The sequence below is a fragment of the Trichechus manatus genome, unplaced genomic scaffold (genome assembly GCF_000243295.1).
Source record: "Trichechus manatus latirostris isolate Lorelei unplaced genomic scaffold, TriManLat1.0 scaffold00002, whole genome shotgun sequence".
In the NCBI taxonomy this organism is placed as follows: Eukaryota; Metazoa; Chordata; class Mammalia; order Sirenia; family Trichechidae; genus Trichechus; species Trichechus manatus.
The window spans coordinates 17,233,954-17,244,218 of NW_004443938.1; the positions used below are offsets into that span (position 1 = coordinate 17,233,954).

Consider the following 10,265-nt stretch of genomic DNA (forward strand, 5'->3'; position numbering starts at 1 on the left):
AGCTTTCAATAATTAAAACATTCCATGGATTAGTGGAAAGCATTTGACATTAGATATAGAGGAACTCTTTTCCGGCCTTCGCTTGGTTATTTACAATCACGTGCCTAAGGGCTAACTAGGTAATTTCTCTAGCTATCGGGTTTCTTACCTGAAAAATGGTTATAATAATAGCCACCATGATTGTCAGTTGAGTTCTTTTTATGTGCCAGGCACTGCCATAGGTGTTATAGACACAGGGAGTTCACAGTTCAGTAATAGAGACAGACATCGGATAATAATTCATTTTAATTATAGATATATGAGAAATATATATTTATTGTTGTTGTTGTTAGGTACTGTTAAGTGGGTTCCGACTCATAGCGACCCTATGTACAACAGAATGAAAAGCTGCCCAGTTCTGCACCATTGTCAAAATCCTTTGGTCCCTGGGCTATGCTTGAGCCCATTGTTGCAGCTATTGTGTCACTCCATCTTGTTGAGTGTCTTCCTCTTTTTCGCTGAGCCTCTACTTTACCAAACAAGAGATCCTTCTCCAGGGACTGGTCCCTTCCAATAACATCTCCAAAGTACGTCAGACAAAGTTTCACTATCCTCACACCTAAGGAGCATTCTGGATGTACTTCTTCCAAGACAGATTTTTTCGCTTTTCCTGGCAGTCCATGGTATATTGAATATTCTTTGCCAACACCGTAATTCAAACGCATCAATTCTTGTTCAGTCTTCCTTATTCATTGTCCAGCTTTCACATGCATATGAGGTGATTGGAAATATTATAGCTTGGGTCAGGCGCACGTTAGTCCTCAAAGTGACATCTTTGACATTTTAAACAACTATGTTTAAAATTATGGAACAGTGTGATAGTAAAGAGTATATATATACATATATATCCATGCATATATATACACATACCAAAACCAAACCCTTTTCCATCAAGTCTACTCTGACTCATGGTGACCCTGTGTGTTACAGAATAGAACCGTGCTCCATAGGGGTTTTTTGGCTGTAATCTTTATGGAAGCAGATTGCTAGGCCTTTCTTCCATGGCGCTGCTGGATAGACTCGAACTGCCAACCTTTAGGTTAGTCTGCACCATCCAGGGACCTATATATACACATGCATGTATACACGCACATATGCACACACATACATACACATACATAAACACACAGTCTATCATGGTGGCATAACCCAGCATAATATAAGAGGAATCAGAGCAATAATAGAAGGAAGACATACTGGAAGTAAGTGTAAATGCAGTAGATGATTATGAAAGTCTGAGTTTGAGTTAGCCAGTTGGTGGGAGTAATCATTCCAGGTAGAGAGAAAACTTGGAGAAAAGCAGATTTGAAATAGCTCAATGCATGTGTTTGGCACTGCTAAAGGGTAAATTCCAGCAGGAATGCCAATGGATCCCATAGAGGAGGAATATAGAGATCAGATGAAGGAGGGATCTGTATGCCATGCTAAGAAGTGTAGACTTTGCCCAATCCATGATGGAGAAACTAAGGTTTTTTTGTTTTGTTTTTATTTTTATTAGCCTTATTGAGGTATAATTGACATACAATTAATTGCACATAATTCAAGTGTAAAATTTGATAAGTTTTGACATACGTAATTAGAATCATTCAGTATGTACTCTTTTTTATCTAGCTTCTTTCACTCAACATAATTTTTTGAGACCCTTTCATGTTGTTACATTATCAATAGTTTATTCCTTTTAATTGCTGGGTAGTATTCCATTATATGAACACAGCACAATTTGTTGATTTATTCACCTATTAATGGGAATTGAGTTATATTCACCAACTAGTGGGAACTGAATAGATGTTGCAAAAGTCATGTCCTCCATTCATAGAGGATCATCTCAAATAGTTATTCAAAGCTCATTTTCCCTTAATTATGGATATAGTATTAGTTACATATCTTCAAAACCTACAGGAATTAGAACTACCAAGTGGACGAGATAAACAGTCACACTGACAACAATAATAAATGTTGTCTGATAGTGGAAGAATATCTTGCAAATATTGGACCCCTATTGTTTTTAACATCCTGTATCTATTTACTTATATAACAGTACCTCAGTTTCGCTCTGGGAACCACTCATTTTCCATCCCCAGTCCATGTGCTTTGCAGTGGCCTCTCTTAGTGGTTTGGGGTGTGAGGTTATAAAGGGATTAGGGCCACAGTGAGTGGTCAGTGATGGCCTCAGGTGCAGGGTTTTGAACCGGTTTGTTCTAGTTTGAACCCCCACTGTGAATTTGCATTTCTAACAAGTTCCCAGGTGATACTAACGCTGTTGGTTAGGGACCAATTCTGAGAACTACTAGTAGAGCTGTGGTTCTCAAAATTTATTCTACATAAGAATCATCTGGGTATCTTGTTAAAATGTAGATTCTGATTTAGTATATCTCAGATGGAAATGCAAATTCTCAGCAGGGGTTTGAACCTGAAGGAACAGTTTGGAAGCCCTGCTCAGGTTTCAGCTAGAGCCGACGAGGTTTTATTGTGACTTCTGGGAAAAGAGTATATTATGCTTCCCACAAGACCCACATTTGAGAAGATGAGAGGATGTAAGGAATGTAGTTGCAGGAAGAGCCTGTCTGAAAGTAGACCCAGCCCAGAGGATATGGATTTGATAGAGCATGAGACAAACCCATACCTGAAGCCAGGTCTACCTTGGACTTTTTATTAATACAGTGCAACAAATTCTTTTTAAATTTAAACTTGTGTGTGTTGTTTTCCAGTCACATGAAATTAAGAGTCTATCTCATTCAGCCAAGATGTCTGTAGGTAGGAGGGAATAGTATTATAGACCCATCTGTTTAGGACTTTAACTTGGTTGCTCCAGGAATGTTTCTTTGGTTTTGATAGGCACCAGGAAGCTGAAGTTCTACAGGAGAATTTTATGAACCTCCTCAGGGCTAACAGGGTGTAATTGACTCTTGAGTTCTGAAATTCTGACACCTGGTCTAGTCTGGCCTGTGGGGCAGTTCTATTCTGTCCTATAGGGTCGCTATGAGTTGGAATCAACTCAACAGCAATGGGTTTCATTTCGGTTTTGGTCTAGTCTGTGATAATTGCAGAAGTTTCCTTGCTTCCAGAAAGGCTTCCCATTATCAGATTTGGAGCCTTTTGACTTAATTTAGAAGTTTACTTCCTTAAAGAATTTTAAAGAGAAAAGATAGAGAAAGCCATCTAACTTGAGGAGATAAAACATTTTGATTTCAGTGAGATGTCTAAATGCGACAAATATAAAATGATAATTTAGAGGAGGTCTACCAAAATTAAAAAAAAGTAATAAAAATTATGATTTTTAAGCTTTGGAATAAACTGATCTGGATGCTGAAGAAGTTGTAAAGTTTTGATGTTGTTTATAAGCAGAATTTTCTCCAGTAAAGCAGAACTTTTTTTTTTTTGTTTGTTTGTTTGCTAGCTACACCGTTGATTATAGACCTGCATGGTCTGAAGGCACGCTCTACCGCATTAGTCACTTTCCTACCCAGCAGACCTTACATTTCACATCTTATCTTTAATAGCATATTTTATGTTAAATAATCATGGTCTTTACTGTTGGTTTTATGACTCATCATACTTCTAACCTTTTCTTCAGGCCTATCTTACGTACTTATTGCTGTATGTTTATTTCAGTTTTTAAAAATCCTTTCCTCCCCCAGAATGAGGAGTTTGTGAAACAAAATTAGGTTAGGATCCTATATTATGAATGGAAAATGTGCTCTATTTAAATTGACATTTTACAGGAACAATTCTATTTATTTTTTCTCAATTTATCCAAAGTCTTCCTCTAAAGATAGGCAGTATTCTTATCCCAATTACTCACACTTTGAATCACAGCACCATATAAAAGAGAGTTCAGCAATGTCCCATATGTGAAAGAGAATTATACAAGACTGAAGATCTGGGAATTCCAGTTGTCTCCAGAATATCACCAAAGGCTTTAATTTAATATGAAAAGTGGCCTGCTCAGAAAAGGAGTAAAGTCATCTAGTAAACACAAGCTTTTCAATCTGCTCTGTTCTGATGCAGCGGTATAAATGTTGCCTGAGAAAAGTTAAATGGATGATCAAAGCCACACTGCAAAGCACAGAGATAGATATATACATACCTAGCTGACATCGAGTCAGCTCCTCATTGCCACCTTGTGTGCAACAGAACAAAATGTTGTCTAGTCTTGCGTCATCCTCATGATCACAGGCATGTTTGAGTCCATCGTTGCAGCTATCCTGACAATCCATCTCACCTATGGTCCTCTTGCCCTCACTAGTCTTCTATTTCACCAAACATGATGTCCTCCTCCACTGATTGATGCCTCCTTTTGACGTGTCTAAAGCAAGCGTGTTGGACAATGTTTTGTTGTGAACCATCAGGTTTTCATTGGCTAATTTTTGGAAGTAGTTCCTTGTCCTTTCTTCCTAGTCTGTCTTAGTCTGGAAGCTCCACTGAAACCAGTCTGCCATGGGTGACCCTGCTGGTATTTGAAATACCGGTGGCATAGCTTTCAGCATCACAGCAACATGCAAGCCACCAGTATGACAAACTGACAGATGGACGGTAGACTGTCAAACCATAGGAGTATACAAAACAGTTAGCAAAGAAGCCAAAGAGGTGACCTGAAGGAAGGTTTATCTTTCCTGTTCAGTTTACCCGAATGGGTCTAAGTAGAACTCCTGGTTATTAACACATAATGCTTTGTCCATCCTTTGTACCTATCATTTCTTCTTGTGCCATAAATGTATTTAGTGACAAAGAAGGCAAAGCAAACTGTGTGGGATGTGTTGCATGTCCTTAGAGTATCTCATCTGGACTCACCGGGCTTTCCTGACATGGACCATTTCCTACGGTGCCAGCAGAATTGGGTCTTCTTGTCTAGGCAGTGGTCCAAGTTATTTTTTTCTTTCTATTTAGCCCATTGAAAATTTTCTAGTCTGTATTTCCTAAAATTTGTTCTAAGTGATTGAGTAGCTTATCCGAGAAATGACTCCAAATGAATTACCATAAAAATGGTTATTTTTAAAATTTTGTTCTTCTTAGGACCTTCCATGCTAGATCCATTAGATTGATTTTACAGGTCTACCATTTCATTGGCAGGGCACCTATTTTCCTGTGCTGCATATATATCTTTTGTTTATAAATGTCCTTCCTTTTTTGTGGTTATGAAATAATTCCTATTTACCTTCAGACCCATTCGTTCCTCCATTTCCCCAGCTATTACCACCTATCAAAACTTCATTTATTTTGACCAACTTGTGCTAAACGAAGCCACAGGAATAAATTAATTTTGTATACCTCATGGCCTTTCCAAAGCTCTTTTTAAAGTCAGTTCATTGAATTGTGATGACCCTACCTCAGTCCAAAAATAAAACTCACAATGACCAAGAAAAATAATTGCAAAATTTGAAAAAGGAAGACCGTATTTTAGAATCCAGCTCGCCAGTTTTATAACACATCATGCCTCTCATACTGCCAACTGCCTTTGTTTTGGAGTTCACAATAGAGTCATTTGGGATGTACAGAAGGTTTCTTCTCTTTTTGGGCTGATTTTCTGCCCTTTGAAGTTCATACTAAATGGAGGTTTTCTTCCTTTTGCCAATCTCGCTGAGGAAGAAAGATATTTAATTCAGCAAGGATTCAATAAGCCATTTTCACGGGTTCAGCATTGTGCTTAGAAAGATACATTTCTCACATCTGCCACAAATTTTATGTCTACTTACTCTCACATACAGACGTTAACACTTTTAATGCAGGGAAAAAAAAAAAAAAAACCTTCTTTAGAGTGTCATCTTCTAATACTCATAATTAATTGAGTAAATCCGATGAAATAAAGGCATTTGTCATCATTTTCAGGTTATTATTTAGGAGAAGAAAATGGTGAAATGGGTACCTGAATTCTTCTATTATTATCCATTCCATTCTGATATCTGAGACGTGTGTGTGTGTTTGTGTGTGTGTGAGAGACAGAGAGAGAGCTAAAAATCTAAAAAAAAAGCAAAAACCAAAACCCTGTGATTGTACTTTCATTAGACATTAACATAGCAAGAGACCATATATTAGTTTATATTGTGTTATGTTTTCCACTAGCTTAGTGAAGGAAGGAAAGAGGATTTTCTCATTTTGATATACAATGTTATAAAATATTTCATTTGCATTTATTTCAAAATGAAGAAAATGGTGTTATGTGGTCCATGACCAAATTTCCAACGGGCTAATTAATACTAGGCAAAAGGAGGGAGTAGTAACAACAGACATCTGAGCCTGGCAGACAGGAAAGTGACTATTGCTTGCTAGTTTGCCTCAAAAGAGAAGGCCGAGAGAGAGGCTCACAGGAAATTAAGCAAAGAGGCACCTCTTTTCAGGGGTCGGTTGGCTCTTTCTGTCTGTGTGTGTCACCAGAGTGTGACAGCCATCAAAGTCTCTTAGGTTGAGTGTTACTTTCTCTTTAGCCACATCCTCTTCATTTGTTTGTTCTCTATCTTGTCTACTTCCTTCCTCTTCCCTGTCCCATTAATGATAATTCATAAGAAAAGTGTCTTTCAAACAGAGCCAGGGAAAGTTTTGCTTTCTTGAAGCAATTGATGAAACTTTTAAATAGAAAACATCATATTTTTATGTTTGCATTTGGTGCTAGGAAAAATCAGAGTAGAATTTGTACTTAATCAATGAGTAGGATTTAATGGCACACATGTCTATTGTACTAACTCTTCTCATCTGTTCATCCTCTTTTGGTTTCCTATTTGCCTAATTTCTCCTACTTTATTGTATGCATTTTTGTAAGACTCTTCAAATCCTCTTGTTGGAATCAGAAGCTAAGGTGGAGGATGGGGAAAGAACACAGTCACATGTCAGTGTGCCAGCCCTCTGGGCATAGGAAAATAAATGATTTCTTTTCCATTATGGCCAGCAGACCTTGCTTCACCATTTTTGGATTATGCTTTTTGACAGTGCCTATCTTCTGCTTTATTTGATATCTGAAATTTTTACTTTGGGACATGAACAGCACTTACCTCATCAGAAGTTTATACAAAAAAAAATGTTTTGCTTCCTTTATTTCTGTATTTGGTGATACATAATATTTATGTGTTATAGAAAATATTATATTTACTGATGTGTATAACCAATCCTAACTGTATGAAATAGTCTTACCTGTGACTTTAGGTTTTTGTTTGCAAATATATAGACCAGTCATCTCTTTAGACAAAATGACTTTAAAAACAGGATGGAGACATCTGTCTCAGGAGATAGAGCCTTTTTGCTTCATAAATAACAATGTTTGCTTTTATTGTAAGACCTGGTATTTAGATCTTAGAAATATCTTAGCTTTCAGATTTAAGATTCCTAAGAGAAAAGGAAATTTCTTATATGTTAGAGTCAGAGTTTTGTACATAAGAAGTAATCAAGCATGCATTACCAACAACTTCAAATAATGGCATATCTCTAGGTATTTATTTAACATTGAAGGCCCAAACATGAAGATAACTTAAAATGTGATGAAACAATTTTAGTAGTATAAATATTAGAAAACTTCTTTTTGTGGAAGATCATGCATATGCTGTGGATTAAAAATTTCTAGAGTGTGTAGACTATAAGTAAAATATTTTCTGTTGAACTTAAATTAGCAAATGTAAGGTTTCATATATACTTTTGGTGATGATGTTGTGCATATATTTCACTCAATAGAAGTAAAATATGAAAGATAACATGAAGGGAAAAGTTAAAAGAAACAAAATAGAAGAAAATTATCCAGCACAGATCCCAGCACAAGGTGGGTACCAATAAATGTTCGTTGAATGGAATTGAATAAAGGAAGGAAAGTTTGGGTTATTTGGTTGTGGTAAAATAAAACAAACTTTTCTTAGGGAGCCACCCATTTTTTGAAGTAAAACTGAAGAGGAAATATTCCTTTTTGCCTGGTCAATTCATTGTCAAAATAGAAAGGACTTGCTCACAGAAGCTCATAAAATGATGAGAAATAAGATCAAAAAGGGGCTTTCAAGATCACACTGTCTAATTACCTTGTTTTATTTTGAAGGAACTCAAACTCAGAAAGGTATTTGAGACTTTTCCCTCAATTTCTTTAGGCCCCACTATGGAACCAATGGAGCCCTGGTGGCACAGTGGTTAAGAGCTTGGCTGCTAACCAAAAGGTCAGCAGTTCGAATCCACCAGCCCCTTCTTGGGAACCCTATGGCAGAGTTCTACTCTGTCCTATAGGGTGGCTATAGGTTAGAATCGACTCAACAGCAACAAGTTTTTATGGAACCAAAATGTGCCTCCTATACTGTATTGTGGACCATGCGTATTTATGGGAGTGCATTGCTGATAATGTTGTTTAATAGATTGTTCCAGCAATACTCTGCCCACTATCTAGCTAAAATAAGGGAGTCATGTAAGTTTTCTAATTTACATTTCAAAAATGGACACGCTGGGAACATCTTGGAAATCTTGAGACATTTTATTATTAGAGAGTATTTTGGAACAGAAAGATATTTGTTAAAAAGAGCAGAATTTGTTCCATTTCGTTTGCTTTACTCTTTTACAATCCACGATTTAAACCTGTAAACTCTGTGTATTTGACTCACAGTATCTCTCTTAAGTTCTAGGACTATCTTTCCAGCTCTCTTTTGGACATCTGTACTTGCTTTTCCTATTGACTTCTCAATTATAATACTTCCCCAAATACACTTATTCTTTCTCACCACTTAGCCACCACCAACACTACCACTGCCACCATCAGTATCAGCAAAGTAATCAGCTATATTACATTTAAGAATATGTAACAAATGGAGAACTGAGATAATTAGGAAGAAGGATAAACAAGACCTAATTATGTTTTAGATGTAGGAAATAAAAGAGGAAGAGTGTAATATGACTACCAAATTTCTGGCATGGAAGAATGGACAGATGGTAACATCATTATCTAACAGAAAAGGAAGAGCAGAAAATAAGAACTGGGGTTAATAGAAAATTAAGTTTTGAGTGTATTACGTTGTGGGACAAAGGAGAAATGTCCATTAAGCAGCTGAATGTATGTCTTCCGATCAGCTGGAGCAAATTCACATATAAGTTGTCAACCTACAGATGATAATTAAAATCATACAAGTGGATGAGATTGTCATGTGGTGTAATGCAGAAGTGAAGAACATAGAGAAGGACAAAGTTCTAGAAAAGTAGAGAGGAAAATAGAGAGAGAGAGAGAACACCTAAGGAAGACAGGTCAGAAATGTAGAAATGAGAAAGTTGTTCGATGCCTTCTAGAAGGTTCTGACTTATACCGAAACTATGTACAACAGAATGAAACACTGTCCAGTCCTGTGTCATCCTCACAATCACTGTTATGCTTGAGCCCATTGTTGCAGTCACTGTGTCAATCCATCTCATTGAGGGTCTTCTTTTTTGCTGACCTTCTACTGAGACTATCATAAAATCCAAAAGAAGAAACTTTTAAAAATGGAGAATGGTCAACAGGTATAAATACTATACATAATTCAAATGCTTAAATAAGATGTTGTTAGGTGTTGTTGAGTAGATTCCAACTCAAAGTGACCTTATGCATAACAGAACTAAATGTTGCCAGGTCCTGAGTCACCCTCACAATCGTTGCTATGCTTGAGCCCATTGTTGTAGCCACTGTGTCAATCTAGAGAAGGACATCATACTTGGTAAAGTAGAAGGTCAGCGAAAAAGAGGAAGACCCTCGATAAGATGGATTGACACAGTGGCTTAAGTAAGATAAGGGCTGAAAAGTGTTCATTATATTTGACAATTAGGAAGTCACTGATGACCTTAGTCTATAAGGTTTCATTAGCATAGTGGAATTGAAGGTAAACTGGAATTGATTCAGAAATAAATAGAATATGAAGAAGTGATTTTATATCTATATCTATAATTCTTTAAGAAGCTAGGCTGAGAAGAGAAGGAAGGAGATAGAATGGCAGTTGGAATGGGTTAAAAGGCCAAATGAAATTACTTGTATTAGGAGGTTACAGAAAGAACAGAAGTATGTAGGTTGATTTGAGAAATATTTTGGATATACAGCTGACATAATCTGTTTGTGGGTGGGTTGTGGAAAGAGTGAATGAGAAGAATAAAAAATGACTACTAAGTCCTTAGCTTGAACAGTTGTGAGGATAGTGATACTATCTGATGAGATAGTGAAGAGTGGAGAAAGAATACATTTGGGGAGATTTTATTTGGAGATATAGGTTTCCTTTCATAGTCACAAGAGTCAACAAACTAGGGTGACAAAA

General features: G+C 36.8%; 1 protein-coding gene across 3 annotated transcripts in view; it reads right to left on the reverse strand.

The window, feature by feature from the left end:
* OPRM1 (opioid receptor mu 1) overlaps positions 1–10,265 on the reverse strand; it is a 212,696-nt gene that overhangs the window by 167,658 nt on the left and 34,773 nt on the right. The gene's annotated exons all lie outside the window — the stretch shown is intronic.